Consider the following 25,307-nt stretch of genomic DNA (forward strand, 5'->3'; position numbering starts at 1 on the left):
ATGATAAGAAAACATTGCTTTCTGATACAAAGAATCTCTTGTAGCGCACAGAAATATCAGCCTGTTAACAGGTATACTTATACAATCAACTTTTGCAACAGTCAGTTAATTGGGTAGATCCATGGCTAAGCAAAAACAAAAACCTTTTTAACTTATTATTAAGAACCAAAAGAAAAAAGTCCAGGAACACCTATCGTGACCTATGGGGAGAGGTAACCAGGACCGCGGCAGATCTCCCTCTCGCAACACCGGTGGGAGGGAGAGCCCCAATTCAGAGAACAGAGCAAAGAACAATTTCCAGTTACCAGTCAGAAGAGTCCCGGCCGTGATATCTGTTACCAGCAGGAGAGAGGAGACAAGCGGTAATCTGCCGAAGCACAACCAGGCGTGGAGACAGTCCGCCCCCCTCGCGCAGCAACGGTGGGAGGGGGAGGCAGCAGGAACAGAAGCAGGACACTCGAGCTCCTCAGGTATGTCTCCTGTATTTCAAATATGGCAAAAGATACAGCACCAAGGACTCGCAGATCCAGGAAAGCGCACCAGGGCGCAGGGAAAGCCCTCGCCCCTCACGCAGCACCGGTGGGAGGGGGGGGGCAGAGAGAACAGCTTCAACCCAGGCAGACTCCACGAGTATATTTCACTGTTCTTAGGGACAAAGATAGAACAGGCAGTTAAGCCCCTGATGTTTCACGTAAAGTCATCTTTAGTTAGACAGCAATCTAGACGGCAGATAGCAGGAGTTGCCAAAGATCAATCCCGAACAGGATGAGAGTGTAAGTTGCGCGGCTTTCTCAGCCATGTAGAAAGAACCAGGACAGGTGAAGAGTAGAAGTGAGTACGTCTGTAAGGTTCTAGGTAATAGAAGTACCAGCCAATTCTGTCAGTTTGCAGCAGAGTCTTGGAAACCATCGGTTAACGTACAGGACCGGGCTCCATGCAATCAGAGTACTTGCAATAGGAAGGCTAAGGTGGTAGGCAAAAGGTATGCTGATATTTAGACATAGTCGGGTCCTATCAGTAGCTGCAGAACGAAGCCTTAGTGCATTGTTATGGCACTATAGGGTTTCCGGGAGCGATAGTTTCTTGCTCCAAGCCGCCCAGGATCAAAGGGTTTGGGCGCGAATCTCGCCAAGGGCTTGTGTGGAAAGTTAGATCAGCACAGGTGCGGCACCTGAGCACCTGACCACACACCTGTGCTCCTCCTCCGGAAAAAACCTTCAACATACAATTTTAAACAACTTTCCAATTTACTTCTATTATCTAACTTGCTTCATTTTTTTACTATCCTTTATTGAAAAGCATATCTAGGTAGGCTCAGGAGCTGGGAGAAAACTGCTTATTGGTGGCTGCACATATATACATATTAGTAGTGCATTGCTGCTTCTTCAACAAAGAATAAAAAGAGAATTAAGTAAAATTGATAATAGATATAAACTGGAAAGTTGTTTAAAATGTATTCTCTTTAAATAATGAAACAAAAAAAATTGGATTTCATGTCCTTTTAAAAAAAAAAATCATCTACTGGCTTAGGATCTTGAACTCTTAGAGTACATAAAACCTACTTTAGTAATGTACGAAGGTGTTCCAACTTGAACATAAAGGAGGAAAAATCTGAATCCTGTTCAGTAACAGACCCCTGGTCATCAGAAAAAAACATCCACCCTCAGAAGACTGATCTGATGACACAGTCTCAATCCTTGAGAAGATCCTTTGATGTCTGCTTCAGAGATCCAGAATAGGAAGATACATCCATGGGAGGATTGATATATTGCACTTACTTGGAGGAGGCATAGCCGGCAACATTTCAGAGACTGTCTTTAAAACATTCCTTGTAAAGGGCAAACTGAGGGAGGGCTGATACCTTTAGAAGCAAGAGCAGAACTAGCTGGATTGGCATGAATCAGGTGATCCATAGAGTACTTGCAAAGCTTTGCTGGGGGTATAATATTAACACATTTGAAAAATCAGTTGATCTATCCTCTAAAGGACCAATGTTAACAGAAATGGGGACAGTGCCAGTTTTCTCAAATTAATAGTGAGATAAAAGAAACATAATATAAATAAATATAATTAATGCAATGAATACACCACAAATATTTTTATACTGTATAGATATAGGCCTCTAGTTATCAAGCCGTCAACCGCAAATACGCTGGAATTCCGCAGCGTATTTGTGGCGAGACTGATTCGCCTTAGTTATCAACCCCTACTGCCCGGCAAAAGTAGAATATAGTGACGTAAGCTTCGATCCGCCGGACTCAGATCGATGCTTACGTCACTCCAGATGTTCCGAACGCAAGTTTGGCACAATCTGACTACTTTTGGTAGTTATCAAACTACTACCAGGTACGCTCGCCACTATTCCGGGCCAGTGTACCTGGATTTCAATCAGCCGCCCTGGAGGCGGCGGATCCCATAGGAATCAATGGGAGTCTGACCATAGCGAAAGCTCATGTTCGCTGTTGTCCGATATCCCATTGATTCCTATAGGAGATGTCTGCACCTAACACCCTAACATGTACCCCGAGTCTAAACACCCCTAATCTGTCCCCCCTACACCGCCGCAACTAAATAAATTTATTAGCCCCTAAACCGCCGCTCCTAGACCCCGCCGCAACTATAATAAATATGTTAACCCCTAAACCGCCGCTCCCGGACCCCGCCGCCACCTACATAATACCTATTGACCTTTATCCTGCCCCCCCATACCGCCGCCACCTATAATAAATTTATTAACCCCTATCCTGCCCCCCCTACACCGCCGCCACTATAATAAAATTATTAACCCCTAAACCTAAGTCTAACACTAACCCTAACACCCCCCTAACTTAAATATTAATTAAATAAATCTAAATAATATTACTCTTATTAACTACATTATTCCTATTTAAAACTAAATACTTACCTATAAAATAAACCCTAATATAGCTACAATATAACTAATAATTAAATTGTAACTATTTTTGTATATATTTTAACTAGGTAGAATAGTTATTAAATAGCTAATAACTATTTAACAGCTACTTAGCTAAAATAAATACAAAATTACCTGTAAAATAAATCCTAACCTAAGTTACAATTAAACCTAAAACTACACTAGCATTAAATTAATTAAATAAATTAGCTACCAATACCTACAATTAAATACAATTAAATAAATTAAACTAAATTACAAAAAAACCAAACACTAAATTACAGAAAATAAAAAAATATTACAAGAATTTTAAACTAATTACACCTAATCTAAGCCCCCTAATAAAATAAAATAAAACCAAAATAATAAAAGTCCCTACCCTATTCTACATTACAAAGTAATCAGCTCTTTTACCAGCCCTTAAAAGGGCTTTTTGCGGGGCATGCCCCAAAGTAATAGGCTCTTTTGTCTGTAAAAAAAAAAATACAACCCCCCCAACATTAAAACCCACCACCCACATACCCCTACTCTAACCCACCCAAACCCCCCTTAAATAAACCTAACACTACTCCCCTGAAGATCTCCCTACCTTGAGTCGTCTTCACCCTGCCGGGCCGAAGTCTTCATTTGATGGGGCAGAAGAGGACATCCAGACCGGCAGAAGTCTTCATCCTATCCGGGCAGAAGAGGACATCCGGACCAGCAGACATCTTCATCCAAGCGGCATCTTCTATCTTCATCCATCCGACGAGGAGCAGCTCCATCTTCAAGACCTCCGGCACGGAACATCCTTCTTGCACAACGACTACCCGACGAATGGCTGGTCCTTTAAATGACCATCCAAGATGGCGTCCCTCAAATTCCGATTGGCTGATAGGATTACCCCTTTTCCTCTGTAACACAACCCTGTCACTGTATGAATACTGTCCCTCCAACTACTCTGTCTCCTCCTCTGGTGCCTATTTGTCTCCTTTTCCATTATGTGTAGGGAACCTAAAGGTTTAGGGATAGATTTATTAAAAGTCGAGCATACGCTGTTGGCATTTAACATTGCACAAGCATTTCTCGTGAAATGCTTGTGCAATGCAGCCCCCTGCTCACTGTCGGCCAATCGGCCGCTAGCAGGGGCTATTAATCATCTCGATCAGATCTTATGACCGCTACATCTTGAGTTCAGTTTCAGGGCTCTGAAGCAGCATCCACTGCTTAATAAATGGAGCCCTTAGTCTTTATCCCCTTACTCTTCTCATTACCACCAAAGGTATTTTTAGCCCTTACAAACCGGCAGAGTAAACAAAGCCTGACACAAAATAATACATCAAGTCTAGAGGGTTATAATTTGGGGCAGGGATCATCATTTTCTACAGCTTACTTCATTGATTCTTATTTACATCATCATTTTGTCCTCATGTACCTCTCTCTTTGTCCTGCTAGGCAAGAAGCCATGTAAAACAGGGGTTGCCTTGCATATGTATTGCAGTTGATATTTTTGAGAATTTTAAGTGATAAAATAATGATTGTAGAGAACTAACCACTCCAGCACTCTTTGGAACCTTCACTGATTACCACCTTGTCAACTCTGATGGTATTTGAACCCATCCCTTCATTTCTAACCTGCCCCTTTCACGTCACTGGCTGCCTTACCAGCACTGGCTCCAGGATGGCTTACAAGCACCGCAAACTCAATAACCAATGCCAAGGATTTTTATTTTCAATTCTCATTGGATCACATCACTACAATGGCAGCTTCCCAAGCCCCTTACTTAGCTATCTATAAGGAACCCTGTGTGCTATGTTATGTGTATAAATTATTTATCCCCAAATATATTTTTTTTACAGAATTTACCTGCACATACAAAATAAAATATAGTAGTAGTAGTAATATTAATAATGTCAGTTTTAGCTTCATTCAGCTTTAAAGGACTGAGCTTTGTTAGACAATCAAAGCATCTGCATCACTTGAGATTTACCAAGCTTATACAGTGCATTTTAATATCTGAGAGTGAACATACAATTGGTGGTTCTTTGTCATTATTTCCTTGTGAAGTTGCCTATTGTATATATTGCTTTGTGTCGGCATATGACACAGATTGTAAGAACTATAACAGTAGGGGAATGTGTTGTTTCTCTGCTGTTTCATATTATTTCCTCTCTGTTAAGCTACTTTTTGAGCTACTTTGAATCAGGTTAAAAAAAAAAAAAAAAGTCTTGGCAAGAATTTTGGAAACATTGCTTTACAGTTTATTTTATGAGGCTTGAAGACTAAGGACAAACAGGAGCCTTTCAGTGTTCTACCTCTCATTTCTCACTATTTCATGGGTTGCCCCAACTGCCCAAAGAGATTTTTACCTCACGCAGCAGTGTAAATTAGGCCACAGATAAAGCATACTGTATATTTTAAGCTCAGAACCATCAGTGTCACAGAGCCGAGAGGTAAACAGATGCCTTTGCAGTTTAATCGAGGCTATGGCCAGATGTTCCTATTCACTCTCCTGTTGTGTGCAGGACAAACATATTGTATCTACTTCACACTGACAACATGCATTACCCACTGTTCTAATTGAAAAGTTGAAGTGAAGGGCAGGCTCTCTGAAAAGCATTCTGTTAGTGACAACAATTTGATTCTCTTTAAATAAAAAAAGAAACCCAATACAGTGCAGTGAGCTGAATACAGTTGGCAAGATTTTATTTTTTTCAAATTAGTTGAAGCATTTCTCATTTGGCAGTTTATGTCAGAACAGTATATGGTTTATAATTATCTGACTTTATCACTGCAAGTTCTGTTATGCTGAGAAATTAAAAATTACACCAATTTTGTCGAAAAACAAAATATATATAGCGACAACGTGGCCCTCCATAGCTTTTTAGATGTAAGGATCCTTAAATGTATGTTTTGTGTGTCTTTTACATCTTTCAATTGTGCTGCCTGGCACATAACTTTTAAAACTATTCATTGGCCCCAATTTATCAAAGGTTTTGTGGACCTGATCCGACACTGTGGATCAGGTCCGCAAGACCTCGCTAAATGCGGAGAGCAATACGCTCTCCGCATTTAACATTGCACCAGCAGCTCACAAGAGCTGCTGGTGCAACGCCGCCCCCTGCTGGCCGCCAGCAGGGAGGTGTTAATCAACCCGATCGGATTCGATCAGGTTGATTTCCGGCGATTCCTGTCCGCCTGCTCAGAGCAGGCGGACAGGGTTATGGAGCAGCGGTCTTTAGACCGCTGCTTCATAAGTTGTGTTTCTGGCGAGTCTGAAGACTCACCAGAAACACGGCCCTTCAAGCTCCGTACGGAGCTTGATAAATGGGCCTGTTTGTGTCAAGTTTCTTTTTTTACTAAAAGAAAATGTTTTCTTTGTTTGATTAATATCATGTTTACCTACAAATATATATATATATCCCCTTAGATGTAAAACAGTTACAAATAGTAGGCTTACTTTAAGAGAGATAGAATAGGCCCAAAGAAAATATATTAAAAAGACTAGATTTTCTTAAAACATAAAACTATGTCTTAATAAAAAAAAATACTTAAAATTGTAGCATGTAATATTTGACAATGATTTTGAATAATCATTACTATAAATTCTAGAAAAAAGTGTACAGGAGGAAGCTCAATTTACGTCATTTAGACAAATAAGAGCATGTAAATTTTGCATTAGAATGCCCATTTAAAAAGACTACATAAAATAAACAGTAACATTTTATAATGTCTAATCATGTGCTTTTTAAAACAAATGACAAGCATTTACTAGCATTCAAGGGACAGTCAATACCTTAAAAGATAGATAATCCCTTAATTCCCCATTCCCCAGTTGTGCATAACCAACACAGTTATATTAATATACTTTTTACCTCTGTGATTACTTTGTATCTAAGCATCTGCAGACTGCCCCCTTATTTCAGTTCTTTTGACAGACTTACATTTTAGCCAATCAGTGCTAACTCCTCAGTAAATTCAAGTGCATGAGCTCAATGTTATCTATATGAAACACACAAACTAACACTCTAGTGGTGAAAAACTGTCAAAATGCATTTAGATTAGAGGCGGCCTTCAAGGTCTAAGAAATTAGCATATTAATCTCCTAGGTTTAGCTTTCAACTAAAAATACCAAGAGAACAATGCAAAATTGGTAATAAAAGTTAATTGGAAAGTTATTTAAAATTACATGCCCTATTTGAATCCTGAAAGTTTTTTTTGGGACTTGACTGTTCCTTTAAGTGCAGACATTTTAAAATGTTATAATTCACCACGTTTCACTATATTTTCTATAAATATTTAGATGGTTATGCCAACATTTTGGTCAGGCTAGGAGGAAGCCTAAGGATATTTTTTAAAAACTACTGGAAAATGTTTACAAAATTAAAAATGATTAACTTTCATTATACTCTACTTGCATCTCATAAAGTGGCATGTTGTTATAAACTTTTGTAACAGGAAGCTGCTCATGTTTTTCTACAAAAAGGACATTAGGTCTTTCTTGATTTTTTTTTTGTTCTATCTAAAAAGAAAATAATGTACAATATCTGTGGGTCATTTCAAGCAAAGTCAGGATTCTAATACTTCATGCTTTTGCTTTCTAAACAATATAATCAAAGGCGTTAGGAGCAAAGATTACATTTCCTCTTTCCAGCTGCCTAAAGTCAAAATCCTTCCATACCATAGAGATTATTAAGCTGAAATGAAACAGAGTTAAAACCATAATTCACAATAATAATTAAAAAAAAAACGTAATTATTTTTGAAAAACGTATGTGTTGATTAGACTGGACTCATAATTTCACAAGAGTTCATACTCTTAACCAGATGCTGTGTCTCAAAGTGACCTTTTTAAAGCATAGAAACATCCTAGAAGTCATTTATAGTAAAAACTAGTCTTCCACTCAGTGAAACTACAGTTGATGATTCAGTGTCCTGAGAGTAAAAATATCTATATAACATCGTATGACCTATAGGATATTGACTTTAATATTGGTCAGAGTTTCCTATCAAATGTTTAAAAGCAAGTCAATTCCTAACTTAAAGGGATGAAAGTCTGTTTCATTGTGTTAATAAAAAAGTACTAAGCTGTCTGTTATCATTATAATATGTATTATTCATCAGGTAAAATGGATATTACCTTTTATTTCCTATTTTTAATTAATTTGTGCAGGGTCCATTACTTCCTGTCACAATCATAGAAAAAATGTATAACTTGATGCCATTAAACTTCAAGAGTAACTTGAGCTGGTTTAGTATTCAGAAAATGCTAGAGACAGTGGGGGATATTTATCAAAGGTCCACCAGACCTCGCTGAATGCGGAAAGCAATACACTCTCTGTATTCAGCATTGCACCAGCAGCTCTTGTGAGCTGCTGGTGCAACGTCGCCCCCTGCAGATTCGCGGCCAATCGTCCGCCAGGGGGGTGTCAATCAACCCGATCGTACTCGATCGGGTTGAATTGCAGCAATGTCTGTCCGCCTGCTCAGAGCAGGTGGACAGGTTATGGAGCAGCGGTCTTTAGACCGCTGCTTCATAACTGCTGTTTCTGGCGAGCCTGCATCCGGAGCTTGATAAATGGGCCCCAGTGTCCGTTTTGCTCATGCTCAGAAGTAGCAGAATGCAACTTAAAGTTCAAAACATGTCCACTCCCTTATCCCTCTGAGGGGCTACAATAAGAATTCTGATGAAACAGAGTGTTGCCGATAAACATGCAGCTTTTATGCTTTTATTAAAGTTTTAATTTTATTTTACACTCCTGTGATATGAATATTTCCTCTAAAGGATCACTTTCCAGCCCTGAAGTATTCTGCTGTTGTGGAGGATCCTATTTGGAGAACATCATTGGATGTAGATTAGAGATCTACTGCAGTGTTGTTCCTGCAGCAGGTGTTGAGCTTGCCAGGCAGCTCAGAGATCTGGGATGGTGCTGTTAGCACTATTTTAGTGCTCTTCTACATGTGAGTGGAAACTTATTTTCTTTACATTTATGTTATCAACTGAAGTTACTGCACCATAAGGCGCCTCCTTATCGTTGTTTTATAGAAATTCTAATAGCAAATTTAGCAAGAAAACAAGTAAGTTGTTTGCTGTATTTTACATAATCTGTTTCTTTTTATGTTTACTTTGAATTAACATATTTGTTTTTACGAAAGAAACACTGTTTAACATCCCTTTATAATACTCACTCCCCCACTGATGGCATTGTTGATGACATCATTAAAGGGATAGCCTAGTCAAAAATAAACTTTCATGATTCAGATAGAGCATGCAATTTTAAGCAACTTTCTAATTTCCTCCCATTATCAATGTTTCTTTGTTCTCTTGGTATCTTTATTTAAAAAGCTAGAAAGTAAGCTTAGGAGCCGGCCCGTTTTTGGTTCAGAACCTGGATAGCACTTGCTGATTGGATGGCTACATTTAGACACCAATCAGCAAGCGCTACCCAGGTGCTGAACCAAAAATGGGCCTGCTTCTAAGCTTACACTTTAGCTTTTTTTTTAAAAAGAACAAAGAAAATTTGATAATAGGAGTAAATTAAAATGTTGCTTAAAATTGTTGGTTCTATCTGAATCATGAAAGTTTAATTTTTACTATACTATCCCTTTAATAGCATCACTAGTGACATCACATATGATATATAGTATAATCATCAAGCTGTGTGAAGCTGGCACCCCATCTAATTAAAACTTACAGGGATATGAAACCCACATTTTTTCTTTCATGGTTGAGATACAACATGCATATTTAAACAACTTTCTAATTTACTTATATTATCAATTTTTGTGCTCTTGGTATCTTTGGTTGAAAAGCAGGGATATATGCTTAGGAGCCGGCACATTTCTGGAGCAATATATGGCAGCAGTTTTGCAAGAATGGTAACCATTTACAAGAGCACTAGATGTCAGCACAGAATATCATGGGAATTAATCAAATTTGAGAACAGAAGTAAATTTGAAACTTTGTAAAAATGGTTTGCTCTAAATCACAAAAGAACATTTTTGAGTTTCATATCCCTTCAACTACAAATGTACTGTTTGAGCTAAGTTTGTGCTGATCTATCCTGCAAAAAATGTTTGTGCTGGTTTGGTTTCAGAGATATTGCAACTTATATTTTGGGCCATGTGACCTCAATCTCAGCCCACTTTGCAAACCATGTAAATAAATCCTAAAATATAATATACAATTAGTTTTTTCTGCATATGTGTTGATTTATGCTGCAAAAACAAACTTTTGTGCCGGTTTAAATTCTGAGATATAACACATTATATTTTAGCCCATGTGACATCAATCTCCGCCCACTTTTCACCCCATGCTTGACCAATTTATTTGGCAGTTTTGCAGTCACTTGTAACAGCTACAAAACTGACCAATTTCAGCACAATTAAAAAAAAAATTGTTTCAAAGTTATGCAACTTGGAAAATTTAAACAGAAAATTTGTTTTCTTTTCATGTTTATATAACTACAAGTCAATCAAAATAAATAATCCAGTACTGAGAAAATGTGGTGTCAATCATAAACAGTGAATTACATCATTTGGCCCCTTTTCATGTGGCCCATAATACGGTCAAGATAATAATAAGAAAGTAGATTAGGGTAATATCTATACATAAGCAAGATTCTGACATTGGCACTTGGATAATGTATAAAACCAAAACAGTAATATACTGTCTAATAGTATTCACTCAATATATTGTTATATATATTGTGTATAGTGTTAAAAGAAACATATAGTAAAGATAGGTTTGATGGTTGACTTTTGAAGGGATGGTTAAAGATAAATATATAGAAAATGGCTACGGTTAATATCTATCAGTTATATTGACCGTGATTAATATTAGGATATTAAAGGGAGATGAAACCTAATATTTTTCTTTCATGAATCAGAATACAATTTTAAACAACATTCCAATATACGTATATTATCTAATGTGCTTAATTCTTTAGGTATCCTTTGTTGAAGAAATAGCAAAAGTTTCGGTAAATTGCATGCTCTATCTGAATAGTAAAATAAATCATTTGGGTTTCATGTTCCTTTAAGTGCCTCCTGAGTGGAAAGTTGTTAATGAGTGTATTAGAGAGGATTCATATACCGTCCTTGATTCTCATACAAACATCATGTCATCATCAGTAATTGCGTCACCTTTAAGTTAGTTCACTGCAGGAGTAGCCAAAAGTTTGCAAACTATATTATGCAAAGTAATAGGGGGGGAGCTGTGAACTGTTTAATACTATAATATTTATTTTATCACATTTATTTGCTTGATACTTTGATTTAGGATTTTTGCAATGATTATTGACGTCTTGAAAACTTATTTTAGTAAATAATTATCTTGGTTTACTTTTTTTTATAATTTAAATAATGGATCCACATGTTTCTGTTATAAAGAAAGACAGCCATATTAAATAAGCTTTCCTATGTTTTTCTACACAATGAACAGACTAATTATTGTAGGGGTGTATACAGAAATATGGAAATTAATATTATGTACCTTAATTCATATAGATTTTTTAGGTTACAAATACGGTTCCATATTACATTAAACAATTCCAGGTGAAATATGTGATTCATTTGTTATTTTTTTATAGTCTATAAATTAAAATTATATATTTTTCTTTGTTTTAATGTAATGTTATTAGATGTTGGTTAAGATTTTATTTCATATTTTTCTTCCTTAATAAACTATAGCAGAATACTCAACATACATTTTTAAATGAGTGTTTATGCAATGTTGTACCTCAAAAACAGCAAATAAAAATTACTAGGTGTATTATAAAAATAATATATGTTTTTGCAACCCATAAAACAATTTATATGTTCAATATTGAGTCTGATGATGTCATTCAGCTGGCTCAGGCTTTCCACACCTGTTGTAATACTGCGAACAGAGCAATAGCTTTCAGAGCCCTCAAGGTGGAACTCGCAGGGTCACAGCTACATTAAGTAGAAGCAAAAGGACACAGGTAGGAATGTTAAAAGCTGACCACAAAGGTGAATTTCAGTGGTGAAGGCTGTACTTGTGTGAGACCTCATCATTTACTATATATTTATTTTTAAATTCACCTTCTCCCTCCTTTAACTCTCTCTAATAACTGTTTGTAGAATCAACATTATGTGCCCCATTTATTTAATGGGGTCTACTCCAGAATTGTTATTGTTTAAAAAGATAGATAGTCCCTTTATTACCCATTCCACAGTTTTACATAACCAACAAGGTTATATTAATACACTTTTTACCTCCGTGATTACCTTGTATCTAAGGCTCCGCAGACTGCCCCATTATCTTAGTTCTTTTGAAAGACTTATTTTAGCCAATCAGTGCTGACTCCTAGGTAACTCCACAGGGGTGAGCACAATGTAATCTATATTGCACATATGAACTACCCTTCAAGGTCTTAGAAATATGAGCCTATCTAGGTTTAGCTTTCAACAAAGAATACCAAGAAAACAAAGAAAATGTAATGATAAAAGTAAATTACAAAGTTGTTTAAAATTGCATGCCCTAAGTTTAATTTTGACTAGACTGTCCCTTTAATTGCAATCGGACAAGGTGTCCAGCCAAAGAACCTGTCCACCACATTTGGTGATGTGAGGTTGCATCCACTGCCTGCATTTGGTACTGCACAAGTATTAACTTCAGCAGCCCCTCCCCAACGAATTGTGCGAGAGCCGGGTGTGTCAGTGATTGCAGATGAATCTGGTATGATTTAAATCCACCTACAAATACAAAAACTATCCCACTAGCGCTGATAAAAAACCAGCTCCATAACTTATAAGACTCCCTAAAAGTCTTACAAAATAGTATAGCTCAAAAGTAAACAATAGTGGTGGGCGCCAAACAAGGCAAATCTAAAGTAATATAACAAGAGAATTCCACAATGGTTATACCAAAATTGATAGAAGCTATAAAGTTATAAGATGTTAAAACATACGTCCAGAAAAAAACTAAATACAATTTATTTAGTGCAATAGAGCTATAAAAGCACAGAGAAAACAATTAATGAATGAAAATATGAAGCAGAAATAAGGAGCTCCGAGTATTTGTATCCAAATAAGTCTTTATAGGAAAGGATTAGAATTCATGCCCTCCATTACATATGCAGCGTCGCCCGCAAAATCCTCCGCCGCCAGTTTTTACGCGATTTTGGTATTACATATACAGCGTAGCATACAAGTTACGCGCATATATTTCACCCTTCGGACATATTTTTTTTACTCATAGACTAACATAGAACAGAAACGCAATTTGGTATCCAATATACAGCATAAGGACTTACGCGCGCAGAATTCAGAAAATCTACTCCATTCTCATCTCGCCACATATTGCAGGCGCAGCAACCCTTGCACTGACTAGAAAAGCAACGTAACTCCCTGAAGGCCTAACAAACGCATGCGTAATCACATATATATCAGCGCAAATCTCAAACAGTTAAACCTCTTCTAAGCATTTATTATTCCTGCCCCTGCAAGTGTGTCAAAACAATCACAAACAGCACAACCTCTCAACCGGAAGCCTTAAAACACCCTCATTAGCCACCATGTTTTCCCTGCTTTACATAGAGAGACAGCATTGTGGGGCACAAGGGGTGCTGGAAGCCCTACAAGCCCCTGTTGTTCAGTATATACACGCTGATGCTCTAGTTGCTGCTGAGGTCCCTGGTCATGGTGCTGTAGCCGTCCCTGCTCCTGCTGCTGCTGTCCCTGGTGCTGCCCCTGCTGCTGTTGTTGCTGCAGCTGGTCATAGAATTACATACTGCGTATTTCCATTGCATGTAAGTGAAACTACTACATCCCACCCCCATTCCCTTAACCACCCTAATTACTGAAAATATCTAATTTGTTTAATTCATGTTTAGGTCACTATGATTTATTGACTATCATTAAGAAGAATGAAAATCTTAATACATTATTATTTACAGCAATCAAACAGTTCACAGCTCCGAAGCAAGGAAAGGCAGGGAGAGATATCGGTAATTAAAATGTTATATATATTTATTATTGCTTACATTAAAAAATGTTTCACAAGGCACAGCAAACAAAAAAGACTTTCGGCTGACGCGTTTCCTGCCTTAGCGGCAGTTCATCAGAGCACAAAATTCAGTGTTAGCAGCAGGTGTTTAATCAGGTACGGGTCTGAGTCTTAACCAATCACAATAAGCAGATCGGGTGTAAAAGTTAACTCTATCATTACCCATACTGACTATATAACTTCCGCGGCTAACATTGTATTAATCATACAAACAGTACAACTTAAAACTAAAGACTAAAAACATGTAAATCTGTAGCATACTGTAACTTTCTGGAAACAAAGTAAGATATAACATTAGAGAGAAAAGTTATATATATATACATATATCTTTCTTTTTCTAATCTCTAATTTATAATTTTAGAAAAATTTAGGTTATACTCTGTAGATGTAATACAGGTGGAACTTAAGTTAGCTGTTGCAACACAGTAGCTATAGAAGTATATAAAGTCAAATACAACTTGATATAAATAAGCAAGTGCAGCAGCCGTTTCCTATGTTCCAAACCTAACATAATCTATTGAAAAAATACACGATCGTATACTCAGAAGAATTGTTAACCATGGGATTTTGTTGAAAGAGTAGTGTGAGATAGCTTACTACAAACTAACGAATGTTAGTAAATAACCTAATATAGCAATTAATGAGCTCAACCCACACACATCCTTATATCTTATAATATTTTTCAATATCAGACTGTGTTAGATGAAGATTAGCCTCTCGATAAAGCAGACTATATTGCAAAGAGTCACATCAGGGTAATGTTTAAAGAAAATTTACCTATCAATATACAATTTAATATCACTAATTTTATTAATACCCATAGGGCTTCCAGTTTTGAGGGTATATATCCAAAAAACTTCTCGCTTAGCGAGAGCTTTATATCTATCCCCACCTCTTATACCTAATTTAACCTGTTCAATACCTTGAAACCTAAACACACTGAATTTATCACTATGAGAGAAAAAGTGTTTCGCAACAGGAGTTTTAGGCTCCTCAGCCTCTAAGGACAAAAGATGCTCACGTATTCTCTCTTTGAGACTTCTAGAGGTGAGTCCTACATATTGGAAATTGCATTGTGTGCAAGTAATAAGGTATATTACAAAATTTGAGTTACAATTTAATCTCTCGCGAATTTTGTATGTTATACTGGTAGTACTAGAGGAAAAAGTGTCCCCAACTAATGCGTAATCACAGCTCTTACAGGGTTTTACTCCACATTTGTAAAAGCCTACCCTGCCAGGTAACCAGCTTACCATTTTGCTATTACCACTATTCTTAGAACTGAAATTTTTGGCAACCATATCACCTATTGTGTCTGATCTACTAGAAATGAAATTACAGTTTTTACTAACCAATTTTAAATCCTCATCCCTCTCCAATAATGGTAACCTTCTCCTAATGATATTGCAGATATCATTATATTGTCTGCTATATTTGGTTATAAAATTGATGCCATGCTGACCACTTATTCTGTTATTCCTACTTCTATTTTTGTTGTTATCAGCAAGCAGACTCTTTCTATCCATATCTGCAATCCTAAATGACATATCCCGAAGATTCTTATATTCATAACCTCTATCAACCAAACGTGATGTGAGATCATTAGCATGTCTCCAATAATCCTCTAAACTAGTACAATTGCGTCGTAACCTTATGTACTGACCTTTCGGTATGCCTCTCTTCAAGTGATTAGGGTGTAAAGAGTCAGCCCTCAGTATGGTGTTCCCTGATACTTTCTTTCTAAAGACTTCAGTAGTTAAGGCAAGATCAGTATGGCCTATAAGTACATCTAGATAAGGTATATTGTCAGAGGATGCACTGTAGGTAAAACCAAGGTTGCTCGAATTGTTATTAAGAAATTCAACAAAATTAAATAACTCATTGTCAGTGCCTCCCCACACAATAAGAATATCATCTATATATCTAGTATATAGTTTAATATGGTTACTATAGATATTCCCCTCACCAAAGATTTTCCCGATCTCAAAATCTGCAAGGAAAAGATTTGCATACGAGGGGGCAAATTTTGCCCCCATCGCTGTACCCCTTAATTGTAAGAAAAATTCTCCATTGAAAACAAAATAGTTATGGTTAAGCAAAAATGATATCGCCTGTAAGATGAAATCCATCAATTTATTATCATATCCAGAGTATCGCTCTAGCATTCTTTTGATGGAACACATGCCTAAATCATGAGGGATGCAAGAATACAACGATATCGCATCAATTGTTGCAAATTTGTAACCCTCTTTCCACTGAAAGTCCTGTATTTGTCTTAGTAGATGTTTAGTGTCTCTAAGGAAACCTGGCAGGGACTGTACTATGGGCTGTAGTTGAGCATCAACCCATTCTCCCAACCTTTCCCCCAGGGAGCCAATAGCTGAAATAATTGGTCTCCCTGGGGGATTAGTGAGAGACTTGTGTATCTTTGGCAAATATTTAAAGATTGGTATCCTCGGATACTCCACATAAATATATTCCACTACTTTGTCAGTGAGTATCGCATTTTCTAAAGCTAGATCTAATAAATGTCTCAATTCTCTTTGAAATTTAATTGTTGGATTAAATGTAAGCTTCCTATAGGTTAATGTGTCATCCAACTGTCTGTAAGCCTCACCAATATAGTCTGCTTTATCCAAAACTATAATAGAGCCTCCCTTATCTGAATCAACTATCACCAAATTTTTTTTTGTTTGCTGTGCCTTGTGAAACATTTTTTAATGTAAGCAATAATAAATATATATAACATTTTAATTACCGATATCTCTCCCTGCCTTTCCTTGCTTCGGAGCTGTGAACTGTTTGATTGCTGTTTGTAGTACTATTTGAATCTTACGGGTTTTTGGAGAGCCCCAGCAGCACCGGAACTTGGAGCAGTCTCACACCTTGCACTGAACAGGTGTGTCACAGAGGCGGCACGGTGAAGCTTACCACTCACAGGGATTTGCGACTCAAATTTCAAGCTACTTGCAAGATTGTGATTTTGGACTGCAAACACAGGTATTTCCATTCCTATGGTGGGCTTCCGAAAAGTGTGGTGAGTCCTTTTGTGTTTTTCATTACTGGATGTTACACAAGTTTACAGGATAGTTTGGTGTTTCCCGCAACTGTGGGGTTCCTGGGTGGAACGCTTACATCATAACATCACTGATTACACCGCTGTTTATGGATACTGATTACGAACACATTTTTCCACGAATTATATGTTGATGTCTGTTGGTTCATTATTCTTTATCTCCGGTGGAAATTTGTTTCAGTATATATTCTAAGTAAACATCCAAAAGTGTTAATAATACATTTAAAATGGCTGCTATCAATGATACATTGAGGAGGGAGAGATCGGAGAAATTATTTAAAGGCACAGCAAATGTTGAAACTAAACTAGATCTGGGAACATTGTTTGTTAATAAAGAAAAAATACACATCAAAGAATTGAAATTATGGTGGGACATAGAGTTTTTAGAGCATTATCTGGATGAGAAGAAAATACCAAGGGGTTTGAGACTAAAGAAGTTTCCAGCTTTTCATAAGGATTTTCCTGAATTCATGCTCTCTTGGAATCAGTCCCTGACAGATTGCTCTATAATATTGATGGAGAAGCTAGTAAAATTTAAAAAAGATCAGAGAGAAAGTATCCTGTTGGAAATAGATCTACTGGACAAACAATTAGAGTTATTCCAAGAGGATGAGAAGCTGATTCATTACCAGAGCCAATTGGATGAAGTACTGGATAAATTGAGTACTGAATTATCTGACAACAAATTTAAAAAATATGAAAGGGACACTAAAGATTATGATCTAGGAGTAGTGTACAGCTGGGTCAATGAAAGACGAATACAGAGAAGGAAACAGAAGCCGAATTATAAAGGTGACACCAACAATGATGGCAATAAAAATAAGAGTATGAAAAGGGTCACGTTTTCCAGTTTTGAAAATACTACCGGTACTAGTGACATCAGCTCTACGTCGGTTGCCACCGTAGCAGCTACATCTCCGGAACTACCCACAACCTCCACACCTATCAGAATGCCTACATCGGCTGAAATTGTGGGGGGGTACTAGATCAAAAAACGGGGCAACCATGATGGACGACACAAAAGAAAAAAAGATAAACAAAGAAAAAACAAAAATTCCAGGAGACAACATAGAGACTGCAACAGTCGTACCGAGGTATCCGAGCCGCAGGACCCAGTGGAAGAGGAAGGGCCACAAAAACAACAAGTAATCAACCTATCAACCGTTGCACTGGACTCTAATGAAATTGCAGTTTTATCCAAGGGACTTGGTTTTTCTCCCACTAGGGATTTCAATTTGTTTGACACGATATTAGATATAAATAAATTTATTCGTAAAATTACTCTGAATAAACATTTCAGGGGTGCTGTGGAAACTAACCAACCTGCTATTGCACCTTCGAACACACAAGCTTTGAGTGACACATGTAACTTTGAGGTATTATGTGATATTGTGTCCTTATGTGCATTGCAGGATGGTAGTAATCATACAGATGGGTGTGACAAACAACAGTCTATGAGGAAAACTGTACCTAGTAATTTTTATCCAGTCCATGCTAGAAATGATGTTATAGAATTATTTCATTCGATTCTGGAACAGGATCTAATTGAGTTATCAGAAAGAACAGAGAGTAATAAGGCTAGTGGTAATGTGAAACACAAAAATCTAAATAGGAATGAAATCTGTGCTTTGGAAAAACTCACTAAAAATCCTAATTTGGTGATAGTTGATTCAGATAAGGGAGGCTCTATTATAGTTTTGGATAAAGCAGACTATATTGGTGAGGCTTACAGACAGTTGGATGACACATTAACCTATAGGAAGCTTACATTTAATCCAACAATTAAATTTCAAAGAGAATTGAGACATTTATTAGATCTAGCTTTAGAAAATGCGATACTCACTGACAAAGTAGTGGAATATATTTATGTGGAATATCCGAGGATACCAATCTTTAAATATTTGCCAAAGATACACAAGTCTCTCACTAATCCCCCAGGGAGACCAATTATTTCAGCTATTGGCTCCCTGGGGGAAAGGTTGGGAGAATGGGTTGATGCTCAACTACAGCCCATAGTACAGTCCCTGCCAGGTTTCCTTAGAGACACTAAACATCTACTAAGACAAATACAGGACTTTCAGTGGAAAGAGGGGTACAAATTTGCAACAATTGATGCGATATCGTTGTATTCTTGCATCCCTCATGATTTAGGCATGTGTTCCATCAAAAGAATGCTAGAGCGATACTCTGGATATGATAATAAATTGATGGATTTCATCTTACAGGCGATATCATTTTTGCTTAACCATAACTATTTTGTTTTCAATGGAGAATTTTTCTTACAATTAAGGGGTACAGCGATGGGGGCAAAATTTGCCCCCTCGTATGCAAATCTTTTCCTTGCAGATTTTGAGATCGGGAAAATCTTTGGTGAGGGGAATATCTATAGTAACCATATTAAACTATATACTAGATATATAGATGATATTCTTATTGTGTGGGGAGGCACTGACAATGAGTTATTTAATTTTGTTGAATTTCTTAATAACAATTCGAGCAACCTTGGTTTTACCTACAGTGCGTCCTCTGACAATATACCTTATCTAGATGTACTTATAGGCCATACTGATCTTGCCTTAACTACTGAAGTCTTTAGAAAGAAAGTATCAGGGAACACCATACTGAGGGCTGACTCTTTACACCCTAATCACTTGAAGAGAGGCATACCGAAAGGTCAGTACATAAGGTTACGACGCAATTGTACTAGTTTAGAGGATTATTGGAGACATGCTAATGATCTCACATCACGTTTGGTTGATAGAGGTTATGAATATAAGAATCTTCGGGATATGTCATTTAGGATTGCAGATATGGATAGAAAGAGTCTGCTTGCTGATAACAACAAAAATAGAAGTAGGAATACCAGAATAAGTGGTCAGCATGGCATCAATTTTATAACCAAATATAGCAGACAATATAATGATATCTGCAATATCATTAGGAGAAGGTTACCATTATTGGAGAGGGATGAGGATTTAAAATTGGTTAGTAAAAACTGTAATTTCATTTCTAGTAGATCAGACACAATAGGTGATATGGTTGCCAAAAATTTCAGTTCTAAGAATAGTGGTAATAGCAAAATGGTAAGCTGGTTACCTGGCAGGGTAGGCTTTTACAAATGTGGAGTAAAACCCTGTAAGAGCTGTGATTACGCATTAGTTGGGGACACTTTTTCCTCTAGTACTACCAGTATAACATACAAAATTCGCGAGAGATTAAATTGTAACTCAAATTTTGTAATATACCTTATTACTTGCACACAATGCAATTTCCAATATGTAGGACTCACCTCTAGAAGTCTCAAAGAGAGAATACGTGAGCATCTTTTGTCCTTAGAGGCTGAGGAGCCTAAAACTCCTGTTGCGAAACACTTTTTCTCTCATAGTGATAAATTCAGTGTGTTTAGGTTTCAAGGTATTGAACAGGTTAAATTAGGTATAAGAGGTGGGGATAGATATAAAGCTCTCGCTAAGCGAGAAGTTTTTTGGATATATACCCTCAAAACTGGAAGCCCTATGGGTATTAATAAAATTAGTGATATTAAATTGTATATTGATAGGTAAATTTTCTTTAAACATTACCCTGATGTGACTCTTTGCAATATAGTCTGCTTTATCGAGAGGCTAATCTTCATCTAACACAGTCTGATATTGAAAAATATTATAAGATATAAGGATGTGTGTGGGTTGAGCTCATTAATTGCTATATTAGGTTATTTACTAACATTCGTTAGTTTGTAGTAAGCTATCTCACACTACTCTTTCAACAAAATCCCATGGTTAACAATTCTTCTGAGTATACGATCGTGTATTTTTTCAATAGATTATGTTAGGTTTGGAACATAGGAAACGGCTGCTGCACTTGCTTATTTATATCAAGTTGTATTTGACTTTATATACTTCTATAGCTACTGTGTTGCAACAGCTAACTTAAGTTCCACCTGTATTACATCTACAGAGTATAACCTAAATTTTTCTAAAATTATAAATTAGAGATTAGAAAAAGAAAGATATATGTATATATATATAACTTTTCTCTCTAATGTTATATCTTACTTTGTTTCCAGAAAGTTACAGTATGCTACAGATTTACATGTTTTTAGTCTTTAGTTTTAAGTTGTACTGTTTGTATGATTAATACAATGTTAGCCGCGGAAGTTATATAGTCAGTATGGGTAATGATAGAGTTAACTTTTACACCCGATCTGCTTATTGTGATTGGTTAAGACTCAGACCCGTACCTGATTAAACACCTGCTGCTAACACTGAATTTTGTGCTCTGATGAACTGCCGCTAAGGCAGGAAACGCGTCAGCCGAAAGTCTTTTTTGTTTGCTGTGCCTTGTGAAACATTTTTTAATGTAAGCAATAATAAATATATATAACATTTTAATTACCGATATCTCTCCCTGCCTTTCCTTGCTTCGGAGCTGTGAACTGTTTGATTGCTGTTTGTAGTACTATTTGAATCTTACGGGTTTTTGGAGAGCCCCAGCAGCACCGGAACTTGGAGCAGTCTCACACCTTGCACTGAACAGGTGTGTCACAGAGGCGGCACGGTGAAGCTTACCACTCACAGGGATTTGCGACTCAAATTTCAAGCTACTTGCAAGATTGTGATTTTGGACTGCAAACACAGGTATTTCCATTCCTATGGTGGGCTTCCGAAAAGTGTGGTGAGTCCTTTTGTGTTTTTCATTACTGGATGTTACACAAGTTTACAGGATAGTTTGGTGTTTCCCGCAACTGTGGGGTTCCTGGGTGGAACGCTTACATCATAACATCACTGATTACACCGCTGTTTATGGATACTGATTACGAACAAATTTTTCCACGAATTATATGTTGATGTCTGTTGGTACATTATTATTTATATATATATATATACCCATGTGTCAATTTATATTGGATGTGAGAAACCTTGATTTACATCTTAGAAGTGAATATTACTATATGTACCCTTCATACACAACTGATGTGGTTTATAGAACATGAATATGTCATAAACATGATAATATTACCTTTTGTGGGCCATTTCCACACAGGTCTTATTATATGTTTTAACAATATTACTGTACTAAAACACACCTCACATGGATGTGGATGACAATTATATGGTAAATAACAGAGGACAAAATTTATGGTGAACTATAAGAATATTTATTTCTTTTTAGGCTTCTTGTATGAGGGAGCTGAGGTGACTGTAGTGGATTTCCTTGTTCTCCTGGTTTGAGAAGATTCTGATGTTTCTGCTGGTGTGCTGGCCACAGATGATAGGCTGGAGGCAGTGTCCTGCTGGTGTGTAAAGTGCTCAACCAACACACCCAAGAGTTGATTTTGTTCTCGCCATCTATTGTCCATCTGCATCTGCATATCATATAGAATTTGCATCATCTGTGACTGGTTTTGAACACTTCCACTTAATGATGCTGCCATGTCCCTATGCACCTCTATGCTACGTTTGTGTAACCTCTCTTGGCTCCTGAAGAACCTCTCTTGGCTCCTTTGGAACCTCTCTTGGCCTCTTTTTCTGCTCTCGGAGCTTGTTATGAGCCTCCTCTGGAGTGCAATGTATTCCTCACCCAGGGGAGAATACAATGCATCCACAGGCTCTTGAGCAGCAGGGCTTCTAGTTGCTTGAGGTGCAGGTTCAGCTGCACCTGCTGGTTCTGGTTGACCAGATTCAGCTGCATCTGCTGGTTCTGGTTGGACAGGTTCAGCTGCATCTGCTGGTTCTGTTGGGACAGGTTCAGCTGCATCTGCTGGTGCTTGAGTACTTTCAGCTATATTTTCATCTGCAAATGGTGGAGCTCTCCCAAGTGATGAGGATGGTGCAGCTCTCCCAAGTGACGAGGATGGTGGAGCTCTCAGGGTGGATTGATAGTCCCACTGATGACCAGTGTGTGACCACTCAGCCTGTCCAGCTGGCACTTCTTGTAACATAGTCTGTGGGTAAAAGCCATGACTGCCCTGAGATTGTGTTGGGGGGGGGGGGTAAATACATGGACCCTTTGTGGCTGTCTTGGCTCCCCCTCAAAGCCAAAAGAAGAATATTCCTCTGGCCAGGAATTTTGCCAGGCGTCATATGGCAATGGTGGTGTCATCACTCCCGGGTCCTCAACTGAAGCCATCCAACCCTGCTTATGCCTGGGAGCATACTGTTCATATGGTTGCCTGAAGACTGGTAGTGGTGGCTGCATGCCTGTGACTGGTGGTGGTGGTGGTGGCGGCATGTCTGTTTGTATCCTTGTGACAGGAGGTTCTGTGGAGGAGTCAAATGATGAGAGGGATTAGTACAGTCATATATGTGTCCATGTGGGCATACAATGTACATTGATACATGCTAGGGCCTATACTGATTCTCATGTCAAACTCTATAACATGCATGTGCACATTGTGATTTGTGATATGAGGGATTTTAATATGCGCAGTATACAGGTATGTGTTTCATAAATAGTTGTGTGTACATGTCAATGATGGAAAAAATGTGTTCATTGAATGACACTATGGTCACACAATTTACTTTAGCCTGATGTAGGCACAGAACCTGCTTTCTTGAGCTAAAAGTATTGTGATGGCTATAGTGTCCATTTACTGAAAACTCGACATGTGGCTTGTGGTCTGTGTTACTCTGAGACATGTTAGTATTGCACTATTCCACCTCATGTCATGAATTGCATTGTGTTAAGTAGCATTAATGTCAAATATAATTGTAGATGTTTTTGTTAGGAGGCCAAATGTGCTGTGGATGTTACTCACCAGCATGATGTGCTGTGGTTGCAGCCCCTGAGTCACGAGCCCCTGGAAGTCCACGGACCTGCGTATCATATCCTGCCAGGTGTTATATTCTATTTCCAGGGATGGCCCACCGCCTGTTCACCTCTAGTGCATAGCTTCCTGCCCCATCTTTTCTTTCACCCGCCTCTTGCAGTCATTCCACCGCTTTTCAAGGCCCTCAACAGTCCTCCACTGCGGGGCCACACTGTTGACGGCATCCTCTACCATCAACCATGCTGTTTTTTTACTTTTGGCACTGCCTTTGCCCTTCTCCTGCCCAAAGAGGGCACTGTAATTGTCCATGATGGCCTGGACTAGGGCAACATTTTCATCAAAGGAGAAGTTGGGACATTTCAGCCTCTCATCCTCCATGGACACCTGGCTTGCTCCCTGTGATGTCCCTGGTGTGGGTTCCTCCCTATCCTCTCCCTCCTCCCCCCTTCTGTCCCCATGTGCACCCTCTGTCCCTCTCCTAGATGTGCCTGGTCTCTGGGGCTCTCGGGCATCTCCCCTCCCATCATCCCTTCTAGCTCTCCCTCTCCCCACTCCACTTACTCCCTGACGGGGACCCCACTGCTCCTCCTGTCCTCTACAATACTCCTTTCCCCGCCACACCTCTCCCCTCCTCACACTCAGCCTATCACACTGTAAAATTGAAATAAAATGTGTGGGGTGTTAGAAAAAAAAGTGTGGTGTATTTGTATATGTATGTATGCAAAATGTGCGCAATATGTAAAAATATGTGTGTACAAGCTTAATCAACCAACAATGCCACCTAACTCCTCTGTTTGCGCCTCTCTCTCTACTCTGACTAATCCTCCACTCCACTGTAGTGTGCTGTAGCTCAACGAACCATCCAAACACACTGAAGAAAATGGCGGCTGCACATGGGTTTATATATGAATTTTGAATAGCGTAATTACGTGTCGCATTTTTATATGAAGTCGCGGTTCGTTTTTACGAGTGTTACCCTAATTTGCATAAAACTACTCTTTATTGAGAGTTTCCGTGGACAAAATACTGGTGTAAGTTACTTGGGACAGCTAAAATGTGTATTTGCGCACATTTCGGAAGATCGCCAGTTTGTTCTACTTACGCCAGATAAGCATCTAACGGCGCAGTATATGCAATACCCCGATGTGCAAGGTGAAATTACGGGCGGCGCAGGTTCCCACACTTGCGCCGAAACCTGCACTGTATATTTGATCGTGCCCCACATCCAGCGTATGCAGTTCTGAAAACAGAACACAAAATAATAAAAACAGAACACACAATAATAATAATCTCTGCTGCAAACAGAGATTATAAAGAGTTAAAATAGCTAAAATAGCGTTAACTCAGAAAAAGAAAGCAGCTTCACATAGGATATGTCAAAGTCAGCAAATGGATCCCAATTGGAAGGAATCCCCAAATGTAATCCACATATAGAGTGCAGTGCACAGAGGGAATAGTAGCCAGGTAACTTACTAAGACTCTAGGAGCTCTGATTATTTGTATCCAAATAAATCCTTATAGGAAAGGATTAGAATTC

The 25,307-nt window shown here is 38.1% G+C and overlaps 1 protein-coding gene across 2 annotated transcripts in view; it reads right to left on the reverse strand.

Annotated features, from left to right (window-relative positions):
• Nucleotides 1-25,307, reverse strand: part of BCAS3 (BCAS3 microtubule associated cell migration factor) — a 2,220,355-nt gene that overhangs the window by 828,672 nt on the left and 1,366,376 nt on the right. The gene's annotated exons all lie outside the window — the stretch shown is intronic.

The sequence above is a fragment of the Bombina bombina genome, chromosome 3, assembly GCF_027579735.1.
Source record: "Bombina bombina isolate aBomBom1 chromosome 3, aBomBom1.pri, whole genome shotgun sequence".
Classification (NCBI taxonomy): Eukaryota; Metazoa; Chordata; class Amphibia; order Anura; family Bombinatoridae; genus Bombina; species Bombina bombina.